This window comes from Carica papaya, chromosome 3 (assembly GCF_054855325.1).
Source record: "Carica papaya isolate Zhongbai chromosome 3, ASM5485532v1, whole genome shotgun sequence".
NCBI lineage: Eukaryota > Viridiplantae > Streptophyta > Magnoliopsida > Brassicales > Caricaceae > Carica > Carica papaya.
In genome coordinates, this window is record NC_142311.1 from 24,706,381 (window position 1) to 24,725,208 (window position 18,828).

The 18,828-nt window shown below is 35.9% G+C and overlaps 1 pseudogene; it reads right to left on the bottom strand.

Moving 5' to 3' along the window:
• Window positions 1–974: 974 nt before the first annotated feature.
• LOC148267366 (uncharacterized) lies at window positions 975–9,649 on the bottom strand (annotated as a pseudogene).
• Between the last annotated feature and the right edge of the window lie 9,179 nt (window positions 9,650–18,828).

Consider the following 18,828-nt stretch of genomic DNA (forward strand, 5'->3'; position numbering starts at 1 on the left):
TACGACCAAGGCCAAGAAAAATGGCCATCAAATATATACATCAGAGTTATAAAGGGTCACTTCCTTAATTACAAAATAATTGCTCATTAGGGTGCAGACAAAATAAGTACTCGTAATCAACCTAAGGATCTAAGAGGGGATCCAGACAAGCTTCAAGGGGCAACACTGCGAGCGAATCATCACTTCCATTATCTAACAGGGTAATGGATTGGGGTGAGTTCCATATAACTCAGTAAGGGAAATAATATTTAAACCACACTATTAACATTTAAAAAGTGAGTAATTTGATAATAAACATCCTTACCCAATGAGTGACTTACCTTGGAGATCTGTCGCGGTGTGAGCTTAATTTTTAAATTGAAGAGAAACCTTTATCTTTCTTAAGAAAACCATTTAAGTCTTGACAAACAAATCATGTTTTTAGATTTAAACTACTCGAACCAACTATGAGCTTAACAAGATCAAGATATAAATAGAAAAGAACATATCATATCAATTTATTGTGATGCATCAACAACTATCCTAGACATGTTATCAGATGGTTTTGTTTACATCTTTTACTGATCATCATGTGAAACTGTTCCGATATATATCTATTAAGGGCAAACGAGATCCTTCACAACCACTGTGAATGACAATCATATTCATTTTCTTCCATTTCATTTTCATATGGGGTAGGTAAACTATGAACACAACTGTACTTCGCCACTATGGCCCCTGCATATAAGGTAAACAATGACCACAGTCGTGCTTCACCATTGTAGCCCCTATATATTGCATCGTGAATCCACTCTTATCAGAGGGAATGCCAACCTCATTCATAGGGCACTAGGGGCACATGAAAACTCTTTCTAAGGAACTCGACAAAATAGCCTCGTAACTTTGGGAGAAGGGGTGCCTCCTCACAAAGGGGGTTGCAATGACTAGGTTCACCAACATTTTCATACTAAGATTAAGAAGGAGATAGAAACCCCTCAGAGATAACAATCAAAGGGATTTTCCTTTCTTTTTTCGTCCTTAAATGTATCATTCATAACAGTCACAATTTTAGGACCAGATGGGGGTTTCACCATATGTCTTGGCACAAGGCCCATCATACCCGAATTTGACCATCGAGTCATATTCTTGAGCCAAGGCCCAATAGTATGACCCTCTCCACCATTATCAAAGGAAAGGTAAAGGGTCAATCTGCACATACATTCAAGTCATCATATTGTAAATCAATCATGTATATTCACATGCTTCATATTTCAAGTAAAATATCAATCAATCTCATGTATTATGATCATTCAAATTAATTTATTGAGAAAATGCACTTATAGCATAAGAGAAAATACTTAATAGATCCCTTACTAAAACCTTGAGAGTAACTTGACTTTTTGGAGGAGAAGGGGAAAGATACTTGTGTCTAGAACTCCTTTGAAGATTTCTACTTTCTTTCTTCTTATCTTTCTCTCTCTAAGTTCTCTAAAAAGTGGAAGAATGGAGAAGAAATGAGGAGACAAGGACTCCTTAAATAGGCTTGTGAGGTGTTCTGGATGCTCGCTATGTGGCAACCATCCAAGGTGGACACGTGGCAGGTGGGTGGAAGAAAGCTGCTGGCGAATGGGAGAAGACCACGTCAGGGGTGTCCATGAACTAACAAGGCACAGGGCATGCATGCACAAGATGCAAGAGCAAACACTTGCATACATGCCAGAGTGCACAATGCACAAGCGTGCGCACAGGTGCCGACTGATAGTGTCGGCTGATAGTGTGTAAAAATGACATCCTTATTGCCAAATTTTAAGCTATCAAACTTAATGAAATGCTATTAAATCCAAACTATTTTCTACATTTTATTGCAAGATAGGAGATAAAGATGAGATACGGAAAAAAAAAAACATGAAAAGAAAAAGAGTTCGTGAAACAAGTTGTCAAAGAAGGAACAAACCTCGGGCAAGACTTGGATCTAGCAGATAGCAATAGGTTTTGTTCCCAAACAAAAAGAATCGAGAAAAGTTAAAACAGTATATAAGTTCACAGGCCCTCTGCATAACCGAAACAAGCCTTGCCCAAGGCTTGTGTCGCGCACAGCAACCAACTTGAAGAAAAAGGTGCACTTTTTGAATATGAAAAAGATTTTATTCCAGTCGAGATCTGAGGACTAAAAATCAAGGGAAGATTATTTTGAAAAGTCAAGGATGAGCCAAAATCATTAGAATGATCCTAATCAAAGAAAAAAGAGAAACCCTAGCTTTTTTAGGTTATAAAAATCGGGGCTGCTAAGATGAAAAAAGATCTCTCTTCCTCTCGCTGCTACTCATAGCACCATCCACTGTCGCCCCATCTTCCCGATCTTCCCTCTTTTCTTTATTCTTAATAAACTCATTTCCACCATGAGTGATTGATTTGCTTTCTTTTCCTAGTTGACAAATTTAACAAACTCAGTGACATTGTTAGATCAAATTGAGTAATCTAAGTTTTGTTTGAATCTTTGTATTTATTTACTTTCTACACCTACATATTTTATTATTTTTTAATAGCTTTGAATAGAGCTTGTCAAATGCAAGGTGGAACAACAAGTAGCTAGCCGAACCACTCAAATATGTTATTATTTGAGCAGTTCTAGCACATAGTGGCGATCAGTGTTGCACTGAGAAGGTAATTAATTTGGTTGACTAGTTCACGCGGATGAATCCGAAAAATTGATTCAAGTTCTTCTAACTCTCAAGGTCGTTGGCAAATTAAATCATATGGACGTTCCTATAACTATTTGTTCAGTGAAAATCCAGCTAAAGAACATTTTTTGGTTGGCAAAACATTTCTGATAACTATAACTAGTTTTTTATATTTTTTAATGAAACTAATCTTTGCATCTATGATCAAATACATAACCAGAGTTTAGCTATTTTGTTAACTAGGAATATTTCTTATAATTGATCTATTTTCTAACTTACAGACATAAGTTTTATTATGTTCTATTCTTATTTTATATTTTACACTTTATGATTAATATTAAAACCTATAAAAATCTCATTGTTATTTTTCATTCGTTGGTTAAGAAAGAAATTTAGTTTCCAATTCCATATGGATTCGATCCTGCTTACCACTACTACAGATTTGTTTTATTAGTTAATCAGGATTTTCTTTTTGGTGGATTCAACACCCATCAAATTTTGGCACTGTTGCCAAGGAGTTGAGATTAACTGATCATTTTTCTTTTTATGACCAGGTCTGATCATGGAGAACCTATTCTATACGATCTAGAATCAAGAAAATCGCCAAGAGCCTAAGAAAACAAACCAAGCTGAAGAGGAAAACATGTCAACAGAATACGATTTTTACAAAAAAGCACAACCGTTGAAACAAAAGGAGAAACATAGCAGATGGCCGACAAATGCACTTTGAGGGAGCTAGCAACACTGCTTATCAACTTGCAACCCCTTTACATCACTTGTTCAAATTTGAGCGTAGATTTTGAGTTAAAATCTGGCTTAATCCACTTGTTGTCCAAGTTTAGAGGAATTGGGAATGAGAACACACATAAGCACCTCAAAGAATTCCATATTGTGTGCTCAAGCATGGAGCCGCAAAGAGTCTTTGAAGAATAAATAAAATTGAGAGTGTTCCCTTTTTTTAATGATGCAGCTAAAGATTGATTGTTTTATTTAACCCCTAATTCGATTACTACTTGGACAAATATGATAAAAATGTTTCTAAATAGATTTTTTTCGCCTCCAGAGCTACTAGAATAAGGAAGGAAATATATGGGAAAAAATAAAAGGATTCAAAGAGTCTCCATGATTATTGGGAAAGGTTTACGTAGTTGTGTGCAAGCTACCCACGACATGACATATTAGAATAGTCCCTCATTCATTATTTTCATGAATGACTCTCGCCCATAGAGAGAAGAATGTTTGATGCAACTAGTGGCAGTACCATTGTAAATAAAACACTCCACCAAGAGCTAGAGAATTGATAGCAATCATGCAGCCACTTTGTAGTAATTTAGGAACACGAGAGACACCGCAAGAAGGGTGAATGTTTCCCAGTGCATCCCACCTCCAAGTCAAGTAACCAAGGGAATTAATTTATCCCTTCATTATCTCTTTTATTTCATTACTCATTCTTTGTATCACAATGGGGACAATGTATAGTTTAAATGTGGGAGGCATTCTGAATCTTAGGTAGGTAGTTTTTTTTAGTGTCTCATTTTAGGTATTTAGACCTTGCCTAATTTTTGCGACACCACACATACACCACCAAAAATTTTTTGCTCCAATCTTCACAACTATCTCTATTATTTTTAAACAACTCAAATGGGATATTTCAAAAATTGAATTGCACTTATAACCATCTCTTAAGAATTGCAGCTTGTTTTTCATCTTTTCACACCTTGAAAAATTACATTTGATCGTGTATTTAAAGTATGACTTGTTTGGGGATTGCCCATTCAAAAAAATTAATTTTCTCTTATTTTTGAGTGAATGTCAATATTTAAAAAGAACTCTATTACAACTTGATGCGGAACCCCAAGACCCTTGCTTGAACCTTAGAACTCTTCAATCGGTTTAGAATGAAATTTAGATCACAAGTAAAAAAAGGAATCAAATTTGTTCAATCACCCAAATGGTAGAAGTTAAAGAGAAACCAAGAAAGATAAATGATATCCCTTGAACCCAATCCAAACAAGCACCAAGAACAATTGAAATAGGAAATCAAAATTGAAATATAAGTGATAACAATTGTATTCCAAATCAACACCTTGTGCATAAAGTGAAAAGAAAGCCAAAACATTCTCAACTCAATTCTGAAATATTTGATTACAACTCGTGATGTCCACAAAGAAGAGTTCCTTTGGTATTTATAGCCAAAGAAATCAATGATAAGTTACAATACAATAACTACAATTGTAACTCCCACAATAACTAGGTTAATTATGTGGTAATTACAATTGTAACTCCAACAATTACTAGACCAATTATAGGCATGTAATTGTTATGTAACTCCTTGTAACTCCAATCTTCTTAACCACCACCACTAATTGTTTGTGGCACCATATAGTTATGGGCTCATTCTTGTAATAACAATAAGACAAGACTTAAGTCCAAAATGAGTTATACTTAACTATATGGGCTTAATTAACTCAAACTAAAATAAAACAATCCAAAATACTTAAAACGACTCAACTAATCCAGCCTATACACAAGGCTTATTCATCCATTATCAATAAGACTCAAACAAGCCCAAATTATACCAAATCACTTAAATCCAATTAAAGTTACAAATTTGGGCTGTTCAAAAAGCTCATATTTGAACTTTCCACAATTGGCCAGCCCATCATCCACATGTTTTTGAGTAAAAACGTGGAGCAACTCTTTAAGCTTCTTTGAATTTGATCTTGTTACTGGTCCGCTGAAACTTTTCAGGTTTGGAACTATATTTTTGTTTACATTATTTGAAATTTGCTCCAACTCACCTTCTGATGCTCTTTGAGTATCTTGAGTGTTTTTAGCCTTGTTTGCATCATTCCCCCTTCCCTCAAAAGGATTCGTCCTCGAATCAATTCCTGCATCAATTTCAAAAGGGGATAAATCAGATATGTTAAATGTAGCCAAAACACTATACTCACTTGGTAGGACCACTTTGTAGGCATTTTCATTGATTTTGGCTATGATTTGAAATGGATCATCCCCATGAGCATCCAACTTAGATTTCCGTTTTGATGGAAATTGTTCCTTGTGCATATGTTTCCACACCCAATCTCCGGGTTCAAATGAAATCTTACGCCTTCCTTTATTGACATGGGATGCTACTTGTTCATTTTTCTTTTCAATGTTCTGCCTTGCTTTTTCATGAATTGCTTTAACCATTTTTGCTTTCTTATGTCCATCCAAATTAGAAATGTCACTTATAGGAATCGACAACAAATCAAGTGGAGTTAAGGGATAAAAACTATACACAATTTCAAAAGGAGAAAACCCAGTAGAAGAATGTATACTCCGATGATAAGCAAATTCAACAAATGGTAGCATATCTTCCCAAGTTTTAACATTCCTTCCAATTAAAGCACGTAATAATGTACCAAGTGTTCTATTTACTACTTCAATTTGACCATCCGTTTGTGGATGTGAAGTAGTAGAAAATAAAAGTTTGATCCCAAGTTTGGACAACAAAACTCGCCAAATGTGGCTTAAAAACTTAACATCTATATCGGACACAATGGCTTTAGGAATGCCATGCATTCTAACAACTTTGCGGAAAAACAAATCGGCTATGTGTGTGGCATCATCTGTTTTGTGACATGGTATAAAGTGTGCCATTTTGGAAAAACGATCAACAACAATAAATATTGAGTCTCGGCCTTTTCTAGTCCTAGGCAAACCCAACAAAAAGTCCATAGAAATATCAACCCAAGGTTGTGTAGGAATGGGTAATGGCATATATAATCCATGTGGTTGAACTCTAGACTTAGCTTACCTACATGAGATGCACTGCGCACAAATTTTCTCAACATGTTTGCGCATATTAGGCCAAAAGAAATGTTCATGTAAAATGCTTAAAGTTTTGCCAATCCCAAAATGTCTCATTAAACCACCACTATGTGCTTCACGAACAAGCAACTCCCTAATAGAACTATTAGGCACACATAATTTTTCCTTTTTAAATAGAAAACCATCATGCCTATAAAAGTCTTGAAATACCTCATGTTCACAAGCCACATAAACATCTGAAAAATCACTATCATGCACATACAATTCTTTGAAATGCTCAAATCCCAACAATTTTGTAGAAATAGTAGAGATAAGACTGTACTTTCTTGAAAGCGCATCAGCTACCACATTTTCTTTTCCTTGCTTATATTGGATCACATATGGGAAGAACTTTATGAATTCTACCCATTTTGCTTGTCATTTATTAAGCTTGCCTTGCCCTTTCAAATGCCTCAAAGATTGATGATCGGTGTGAAACACAAATTCTTTTGGATACAAATAATGTTGCCATGTCTCTAATGCTCTTACCAAAGCATAAAACTCTTTGTCATAGGTGGAATAATTCAATTGTGCACCATTGAGCTTCTCACTGAAGTAAGCAATGGGTCTTTTATCCTGCATCAATTTCAAAAGTTGAATCAAAATTAGGCAATCTTAATAAAGGCGCATTACATAACTTTTCTTTCAGTAAGGAAAACGAATGTTCTTGTTCTTTTCCCCAAACAAACCCCTTATCTTTTTTCATGATTTCAGTTAAAGGGGCAGCAACAACACTAAAATCTTTTACAAATCTCCTATAGAAACTTGTCAAACCATGAAAACTACGCACCTCACTTACACTTTTAGGTGTCGGCCACTCTTGAATAGCCTTTACCTTTTCACTATCTACCTCGATTCCTTTTGCACTCACGACATATCCTAAGAAAATGATGGGATCGATGCAAAATGTACATTTCTTCATTTTAGCATATAGTTGAAATTTGCGCAATGTGTCAAACACTTGCCTCAAATGCATGACATGCTCATCAATAGATTTTCTATACACAAGAATGTCATCGAAGTAGACAACTACAAATTTTTCAATAAATTCACGTAAAACATGGTTCATTAAATGCATGAAAGTACTTAACGCATTAGTTAAGCCAAATGGCATATAACCCTTGTTTTTTTTTAAAAGTAGTTTTCCATTCATCTCCTGATTTCATTCTTATTTGGTGATAACCCTTTTAAGATCAATTTTAGAAAATAACAAGCACCATGCAACTCATCTAACATATCATCAAGTCGAGGTATTGGGTGTCGATATTTTACCGTTATTTTGTTATCGGCTCTACAATCAACACACATACGCCAACTACCATCTTTTTTGGGTACTAATAAGACGAGCACTGCGCATGGACTTAAACTTTCTCGAATGTACCCCTTTTGTAAGAGCTCCTCCACTTACCTTTGAAGCTCTTTGGTCTCCTTGGGATTGTTCCTATAGGCTGGTCTATTTGGTATGGCAGCCCCGGGAATGAAGTCAATTTGATGCTCAATCCCTCTCAAAGGTGGTAAACCTTGAGGTAGATCATGGGGAAAAACATTGCTAAATTCCTGCAAAACTTCAACCACAACACTTGGCAAAGAAGGGTCAAGTTCGTTAGTTGAGAAAGAAGCTTCCTTGTACATGAGTACAATGGCTTGTTAGAAAATAAAGCTTTCTTTCCCTCATTCCTTTCTATGGTCGAATGCATCTCTCTTTCTTTTTCCTTTTGATCTTCATTTTTCCACTCTAATTTTCTCTCACTCTCTTTTCTTTTCTCTTTTTCTTTTTCGTTTCTTTTTCTCTCGGTCTCTCTTTTTGCGAATTCATCATGGGACTTTTCAAGTTGCATTTGGTCTTCAAAAACTTGTTTAGGGGTTAAAGGAAGAAGAGTATACTTTTTTCCCTCTTTTCCTACCATGTACCTATTGAGATACCCATCATGCATCACTCTCCTATCCCATTGCCATGGTCTACCCAGCAAAATATGACTAGCTTGCATAGGAACTACATCACATATCACCTCATCACTATACTTCCCAATAGTAAAAGCCACCCTCACTTGCTTATTAACTCTCACCTCCCCACTATTGTTAAGCCATTGCAGCTTATAAGGTTTAGGATGTTTTGTAGTTTCCAAACCCAGTTTATCAACAAATAAGGTACTAGCCACATTTACACAACTACCCCCATCAATAATCATGCTACACAATTTTCCATTCACTAGACATCTAGAATGAAAAATGTTCTCTCTTTGCAACTTAACCCCCTCATCATCATTCCTTACTTGCATATTCAAAGCACGTCTAGAAACCAACAATCTACCTTTCATAGGCGTTTCCCCATCACTACAATCCTCCACATCATTCTCATCATCCGTTTCAACACCATCACCACGCATCACCATTACCCTTTTATTTGGGCATTGAGATGCAATATGACCAAAATCCAAGCATCTGAAACACTTGATATCTCTATTCCTAGGAGTTTCGAAGTTAGAAATACCTTTGTTTTTATTATCATTAGCATCTTTTTGCTTGGTTTTGTCATCTCTTTTGAATTGGATAGCCTTGTTATCTCCCCTCCAATTCGGTCTCCAATTGGAATTTTGGGCCGAGTAAGTGTTGGATTACCTTGTGTTTCCTTTTCTCTTTAATTGTCTTTCAATCTTTATAGCCATGTGCACCATATCATCAATCTTCATATAATGTTGAAGCTCTACAATGTTGGCTATGTCTTTGTTAAGGCCATTTAAGAACCTTGCCATAATAGCTTCCCTATCCTCTTTAATATTAACCCTTATCATGGCTATCTCCATCTCTTTGTAGTAGTCTTCTACACTCTTGTTCCCTTGTATAAGGCCTTATAATTTTTTATGTAAGTCCCTATAGTAGCGAGTAGGAACAAAGCGCCTTCTCATGATAGCCTTCATTTCGGCCCAAGTGGAAATAGATCTCTCTCTTTTTATCCTTTTACTTGTGATGAGTTGATCCCACCACACAATGGCATACTCTCCAAACTCGACGACCGCAAGCTTTATCTTTTTCTCCTCTAAATAATTGTGGCACTCAAAAATAAGCTTCACCTTGCGCTCCCATTCAAGATAAGCATTCGGATCATTCTTGCCTATAAACGATGGGATTTTCATTTTGATGCTCCCAATGTTTTTATCAAGATCGTTTCGACCCCTACCATAATTTCGACTTTCATTGACCAAAGTAGCTTGGTTATCAAATTCTTCCTCCAAATTCCTCATTAAAAGGTGGTGTTGGAAGTCTTCTTGCCGCTGGATTGGTTTGGGAAGCTTTCCCTCTCATGGAATTTTAACTCACGCTGTTGTTTCTCTAGTTTCTCATTCATGTTGCCAATAGCTAGTTGAATCCTCTCAAATTGTTGTTGCATTGCTTTGAGGATGAATTCTTGATCTTTTGATGTTCTTTCACTCCCTTGTGGCTCCATCTTCAAATCTGAAATTTTAATGACAAAAAAAAAATAGATTGCAACCTCACAAATCACTCCCTCACGTGTTTACTCTCGTAATATGGGCACTCGTGTTTCACTCAATTTTGGCTTTTACCCTCTTTTGAGCTCACACTCTCTTTGCTTTTTAACACTCAAGCAATATTTTATAACTCTATACAAAATAGCCAATTCAAACAATAATTAATTATTACTATGTACTCATTTTTAATTAGAGATAACAAAGAATTCCTAAAGAAACAAGATACATGAATTCAACTCTAAAAGCGAACTAGAACAATCTAAATAATGAAGAGCACACACTTGATATAAAAATAAGTGTATGATGATTTTTATGTTAATTAGGCAACAACGAATCAATATTATTACCTCAAGATGTAATAAGAAGGAAATGAGCAGAAATATTAACTGAAAACTAAAGATGCAAGAAAAAAAATGGTGAATATGGAATTTAATGCACGAAACTTGTAATTCTCTAATAGAATCACAAATTATTACCCAAAATACTCAAATTAAGTAAAACATCAGTTTTGGATGAAAACAAACTCAATTGAGGTGAGTTGTTTCCAAACAGCCCAAAATATTACACAAACAATCTCAACAAAACAAACAGCCTTGAAACGACTTTTCTTTTTAAAATTTAAATGTATTTGAATGTTATATGAGATAAATAAAAGGGAAATAACAGTAGCTGTGTCAATTACACAAGGTAGAATGTGGAAATGTGTTTTGCACAATTAAGCAAATTAGGCTAATCTGATTATTATTTTTTTTGCTGAATGCAAATTTGTTTTTTTTTTTGTTTGTAAGAAGTAATGAAAATAAAGACAACAAAATAAGGGTAGACTAATTTACTTGGTGAACCAATGCTCTGATACCAAATGATGCGGAACCCAAAGACCTTTGCTTGAACCTTAGAACTCTTCAATCAGTTTAGAACGGAATTTAGATCACAAGTAAAAAAAAGAATCAAATTTGTTCAATCACCGAAATGGTAGAAGTTAAAGAGAACCCAAGAAAGATAAATGATATCCCTTGAACCCAATCCAAACAAGCACCAAGAACAATTGAAATAGGAAATCAAAATTGAAATACACGTGATAACAACTGTATTCCAAATCAACACCTTGTGCATAAAGTGAAAAGAAAGCCAAAACACTCTCAACTCAATTCTGAAATGTTTGATAACAACTCTTGATGTTCACAAAAAAGAGTTCCTTTGGTATTTATAGCCAAAGAAATCAATGATAAGTTACAATACAATAACTACAATTGTGTTATGTAACTCCTTGTAACTCCAATCTTCTTAACCAACACCATTAATTGTTTGTGGCACCATATAGTTATGGGCTCATTCTTGTAATAACAATAAGACAAGACTTAAGCCCAAAATGAGTTATACTTAACTATATGGGCTTAATTAACTCAAACTAAAATAAAACAATCCAAAATATTTAAAACAAGTCAACTAATCCGGCCCATACACAAGGCTTATTCATCCATTATCAATCAGACTCAAACAAGCCCAAATTATCCCAAATCACTTAAATCCAATTAAAGTTACGAATTTGGCCTGTTCAAAAAGCTCATATTTGAACTTTTCACAATTAGCCAGCCCATCATCCACATGTTTTTAAGTAAAAAACTTGGAGCAACTCTTTAAGCTTCTTTGCCTTTGATCTTGTTACTGGTCCGCTGAGACTTTCCAGGTTTGGAACTGTATTTGTGTTTACATCATTTGAAATTTGCTCCAAGTCACCTTTTGATGCTCTTTGAGTATCCTGAGTGTTTTTAGCCTTGTTTGCATCACAACTTTTCTAAATTTGTATGCCTATAATTCTATGGTTCATGTTTAGGACTGCATATTAAAATAAAAAAGAAAAACAAAGCAAAGGTTTGGATGAATAGAACAAATTAGCTAGCATATGATGGAGGAGATGGAGCGTAAAATACACTCACTATCAAAAACATGTTTGGAGTAAAAATGTGAGATGTAGCATAAAACGCACGGACAATTTAAGAAATTATGAAAAATAGAGCACAAATAATAAACTAGTCCTTTAGTCACTTAAAATCGATACTAACTGAGTAACCAGGTGCATTCATCACAAATGTTTATCCCCATTTCAAAATGTTAGAGACATTTCAAGCAAAATGATTAGTTATAGATAGATTTTCTGTTTTTAGCATCAACCAAATGCATGAAATCCTTATATCTGGACAGATTATGTGGTTGTTCTACTAGGTATTTATGACATCCCAAATACTAATTAAAGCATAAGGGTGCCATATACAGAAACAGATACGAGTGCATTTTAGATAATTGTATGTAGCGGAATAGAATCTTACAATACTGAGGCGAAATAAAATTAAATACAGTCTCTATAAAAGATGGACTTATCATAGTATGGAACAAAATATGTACTCGCAACGGTTCATAGATCCACAGGATCTTTGAAAGGTTCAATAGGTAGGTCAACGATCGGTTCCTTACTATCGTCCTCATCTAAAGTGCCATGAAAATGGGTGAGTTTCACATATTTAGTAAGGAAAACAGTATTTAAATAACATCACTAAGATTTTAAAGGCAATTAAACTTGAAAAATGGTACCTTATTTACTCACCATCAGGAATCATGTCAGAGATCCATTTCAATAATTATGAAAATAGTTTACTATATTTAAAGAAAATTTCAAATCAATCATGTAAAATCATGTCATAATCATATCAATCATATCATGTCAATCATGTTGAAATTAAATAGAAAAAATCAAACAAATAATGTCATGCTTTTATCTTATTTTATTCTTCGCACGAGCTCATTCTGAGTTCCATCTACTAAGGACAATATGGATTCCTAACTACCTATGTGGAATGACCAATTCATTTCATATCATATCAGAAATTTGGAGCTTGCTAAACCATAGCACATTTATAGCTTTCCAAACTATGACACAATTTATGACCACGACCGTGCCAACCACAGTGGTTCTACATGTAAACTATAATCATGGTCGTACTTGCCAAAGGTGACCCCTACAATCATATTGCGTCACCACTTTCATCAGAGGGTACGCCATCATCCATATAGAGCGATCCTCTCATGTTTTTTCATATCAGATAAAGGGAGAAGCAGAAACTCCTCAGAGATAAAAAGCTAATGAATCATGTCATCTATAAGCCATTCATGCCAATATCGATATCTATTTTCTATATTTATAGTACAATATCATACTTCATTTCTTTATCATGTTATCACATATACTTTATTTACATATAATATAAACATGTACTAACACATAACATTTGCTTAAGTGATATTAAATTACAACGAAATTGAGCATGCAACCAACCAATTAATATTACAATTAATTATTCTAGAAATACTCCTTAGAATATAAAGATAAATACTAAATTCCTTACTGAAACTTGAAGTTTTTCCCTACGTCTTTCCTCCTTCTATTCCTTCCTCTTTTCTCTCTAAAATCTCTTTAGTGGATGGAAGAATGAAGTTAGAGTGGTGAAGAAATGGTGAAAAGGGGTTCCTATTTATAGAAAATGATGACCGTAGGATTGGCACCAAGTGGCAAAATCTTGTGAGGAGAGAGGGAGGAAAAATGTGACTTGATGCAACGCGACAACTGACGGACGTGATTGATGGATGGTCAACATGACGACAATGACACAACAATAGTGCAAAAACCAAAGGCATACTGTCCAATCAATGGCGGCATGCCCCGCCAAGGGGCAACGCGCACTGCTTAAGGGCAATGCACGCAGGCCTGCTGTGCACAGCCAGCACCTCCCGCGTGCGCTAGCTAAGGGCCTGTGCGCACAGGCACGTGGGCAGACCGCGCACCTCCTACTTCATACGGATGGGGAAGACTTTCCCACAGCCTTTTATGCGGGATTTTTTTGCCATTTTTCCCTCTCCATTTTTTCTGAAATTTTTTAAATTAATAATGATAAAAACAAATACATAATTAGGCAAAATAAATGTAAAAAAATTAAATTTGTCCGTAAAGTACATAATTAACACATTAACCCATTTTCATTCATAATTTAAAATAACATAAGATAAAATAGAATTTAAAGAGTTAATGGCCTTAGGACCCGAATAATTAGAGGTTTTATACAACAATTAAGTGCAAAGGTTTTTGGGGTGTTACATTCCCTCCACTATTAGAAAATTTGGTCCTCCAAATTTGTCATAATAAATTAGGAAACATCTCTTGCATTTCACTCTCCAGTTGCCACGCTACCTCATCTGAAGTGTCATGTTGCCACTATATCTTCACCATCGAGATCCTTTTGTAGTGCAAAATTTTTTAAGTCTAACCAAGGATTTCCACAGGAAGCTCATCATAAGTCATGTCTGCTTGGACCTGTATCTCTTGGTGAGGAAAGATGTGAGAAGGGTCAAGGTGGTACCTTTTAAGCATGGAGACATGGAAAATATCATCCAGACCCGTAAACTCTGGAGGTGGAGCAAGGTGGCATGCAATGGGTTTGATACGTTCCATGATCATATAAACTCCCACATAATAGGGGCTTAGCTTATCCTTCTTACCAAACTGCATTTTACCCTTTTAAACGAAGATCTTGAGGAAAACATGGTCGCCAACAGTAAACTCCAGTGGTCTCCTATTATTATCAGTATAGCTCTTCTGGTGACTCTGAGTGGTGGCTAGGTTCTTCTGAATGATGGCGACTTTCTCAATAGTCTCCTGAATGTAGTTCAGTCCCAGGTAACATTGGTTCCTAACTTTGTTCTAACAAGTGGGGGAGCGGCAGGGCCTACCATACAGGACTTCATATGAAGCCATGCTGATGCTACAATGATAATTGTTATTATAAGCAAATTCACATAAGGGAAGATACTTATACCAATTGTCACCAAAGTCGAGGACATAAGCGCACAACATATCCTCGAGCGTCTGGATGGTACGTTCAGACCAACCATCAGTCTAATGGTGATAGGCAGTACTGAAGTACAATCCCAAACTAAAGGCTTCCTAAAAACTGTCCCATAAATGAGAGGTAAATCGGGATCTCTATCTGAAACAATAGAAGAGGGAATGATGTAGAGTTGAACAATCTCCTCAACGTAGAGACGAGTTAACTTGCTTGTGGAATCAGTTGTTTTGATAGGTAAAAAATGCGCAGTCTTGGTCAACCTGTCAATAATGACCCATATTATATTACAAGTGGAACAAGTTTTGGAAAAATTGGTGACAAAGTCCATGGTCGCATACTCTCATTTCTGTTCTAGAATAGGGAGGCCCTATAACAAACCGCTGGGTCTCTAGTGTTTGGCCTTAATTCACTAGAACGTAAGGCATCGAGAGACTTATCAACAATGTCTTTCTTCATTTCACACCACCAATATTGGCGCCTCAAGTCTCGGTACATTTTAATACTATTGGGGTGAATAAACAACTTGGATACATGGGCAGCTTTAAAAACATCCATCCTGAATGCGGCATAGACCCAAATATGATCTTGGAATCGACACAAACCATCATCGGTAAGCCTAAAATTAGGAAATTTATTAGAAGCAAACTTACCCAGATTCTTAATTATCTCTAAATTGATGGATTGAGCTTCTCAAATCTTCATGAAAAGATTAGGTAAGGCCCGAATCTGGGTGAGGTAGGCACAATTTCCATAATGGTTAAGGCAGAGTGTTTGTATTGCATCAACTAGCTTCCAACTGGAGGCTATCATTCGGGCCAACAAAGCGGACTCATTCTTGCTCAAGGCACCAGCAACCACATTTTCTTTATCGGCGTGGTAGAGGATCTTGCAGTTGTAATCCTTCAACAGGTCCATCTAGTGTCTCTGCCTCATATTCATTTCTCTCTGTAAAAATATGTATTTCAAACTTTTATGGTTAGTATAAATTTTAAATGTTTGGCCATACAGATACTGGCGCCATATCTTCAGAGCAAAGACTATGTCAACCAACTCCAGGTCGTGCGTGGGGTAGCTACACTCATGGGGTTTCCGTTGTCTGGATACGTAAGGACTACCTAACAATGCTGCGTCAAGACACATCTCAAACTTATGTGAGATGCATCGCAATAAACCTAAAATTGTCTAGTATTGTCAAGAAAGATCAACACTGGAGCAGAGGTGAGGCGATATTTCAACTCGGCAAAACTTTCTTCACATTCATAATTCCAAATAAAAGTTACATCCTTTCGGGTGAGACAGGTCAACAGAATTACAATCTTGGAACCCATCAATGAACCGCTGATAGTAATGAGCTAGATCAAGGAAACTACGTACCTCAGCAACTTTTGTTGGCCAGTTCCAATTAATCAGAGTTTCAACCTTGGATGGCCTTTCTACTACTGATATCTCATTTATAGATTCAGGCTTAATATCTAATTTACAAGCAAAAGAAAAAGAAATAAAAGAGTGAGTAGCACCTGTATCAATTAGAGCTCAAGCAGTAATGTCATGGATAGAAAGCATACCCTCAATAATAGTAGGAGTAGTGACGGCACCGGGCTCATAAAGATGGTGCACACAACCATGGGCTACTAGTCTGGCCATGTCCTTTGGCTGCTAGGGAAAGTCTTTAACAAAGTGTTGAGTGCTTCCACACTTATAGCAGGTGTTGTTTGAATGCCAATAGAGCTTATCACCATGAAAGCGTCCACAATGCTGACATGGTTGGGTAAGTCGGACAGGGTGCCAATAGGTAAAGTCAAAGTGTGACATCCCAAATACAAATTGAGGCATAAGGGTGCTAGATACAGAAACATATTACAATTGTATAATAGATAAATGTATGCAGTGGAACAAATAATTACAATCCTTTATGAAATAATAATAGAGCTTCATACATAACTGAGGCAGAAACAAAATTAATTACAAGCCTATATAAAAGATGGATTCATCAGAGTGCGAGACAATCATGCACTCATAAAAGATTATGGATCCACGGGATCCCAAACACTTCAAGGGGTAGGTCAGTAATCGATTTCTCATCTAGGGGGGCATGGAAAGGGGTGAGTTCCATATACTCAGTAAAAAAAATAATATTTAAATAACATCATAAGATTTCAAAGGTAATTAAAAGAACCACGATTACACCATTACTTACCATCAAAAGTCATGTCTGCGTTCATTATTAATTATGAAGTCAATTTGATTTAATAAAGAAAATGTCAAGTCAAAGTCATATCATGTAAATCAAACCAATCATGCTGAAAATAAAGAAAATCAAATGAATCATTATATGCACTATTTTGCATTTTTATTCTTCATGCGAAGTCATTCTGACTTTCATCTACTGAGGGCAATATGGATTCCCGATTACCCATGTAGAATGACTAATTCATTTTATTTATATCAGCAATTTGTGGCTTGCCAAACAAATAGTACATTTAAAGCTTGCCAAACCAAGACATGATCTATGACCACGATCATGCCAACAACAGTGGTCCTATATGTTAATTATGTCTACGGTCATACTTCACCAACGGTGACCTTTACAATTATATCGCGCCATCATTCTCATTAGAGGGTATGTCATCATCCATACGGAACGATCCTCTCATGTCTTTTTAGACCAGAAGGGGGAGAAACAGAAATCCCTCAGAGATCCAAAGCCTAACGAAATACTTAATAAATTATGCATGCCAATAGTAATACATACTTCTCATGTCTATGCATCATTTCATGCTCATTCATTTTTCCACCGTCTAATGCATCACATATCAATATTTATCTCAAGTATTAATTATTTAAATTATACATGCAAATAATCAATTTTTATATGTTCCTAAAACATGCATTAACAATCACGAGTGCATATATTGTTTCACACTCTATTGAGTCCAACTTTTAAGAAGCTTGTATTTATTTTTATTTTTTCTCAGTATTGTAAGATTTGGAACTCAAACTTATTTTGTAAGTGATTTGTAATATATTTTATTCTACTGCATGTAATTATTTTAAATGCACTATTATTTGTTTCTATATTTGGCACCCTTATGCTTTAATTAGTAATTGGGATGTCACATAATCTGACGGTCAATGACTCTCCTTCCTTTCCTGCTTAAGAGGCTTTCTTCTTTCTCTATCTTCACTCATTTGAAGAGAGGAAAACAAAACAGCAAACTGGAGAGCTAAACCAAGAGAATAAACCCAAGCAAGATTCTGAGAGAAGACCAAGAGCGGATAGTTACATGAAAAACGTGTTACGGTGCTACTTGTGTGAATTGTACCGTAACTCGTGCATCTCCTTTCTTCCATCAGGTAAACACCCTTCCCTTTGGCCATTTTTTCTTGTTTTTTTTCCTTTCGTAACTTCCCTTCCTCCTATATAGCAATGTACTCAATTTTTCAAAAAATATAGGTTGACGCAGCAACCGCTTCTCTTCCGCAGTTTAAGAAGCCTTTTTTCTTCTATTTAAAACACCAAGCATAGTTGACCCTGAGGTAATGATAGGAGTATTGTCTTTCTTGATACGCGGTGAAGTGTGTGTGTTCATCACGATTTAATAAGATGAATGGTTAAGTGAGTTTACGAGTTTTATTGATTTAGGAAAGAAAATAATCGAGTGAGGCACCAAGGTGCTAGAAGGGACTGCATCGCACAGTTGTGCATGCAATCGATGCATGTGGGTTGTTGTCTAGGCACGACCAAGTGCTCAAAGAAAGCCCCTTAGCACATTATGTGCGCTCAAAAAGCTGCATACATGCCCCCGGGCTCTACCAAGCACACATGCAGGTCGATTATGAGTTAGGAACAAATCTTTATGACTAATGTCTGGTGAAGGTTGGGTAATTTAGATCACTGAATTTGTTAATAGTAGTACTTGTGTTTTAGAA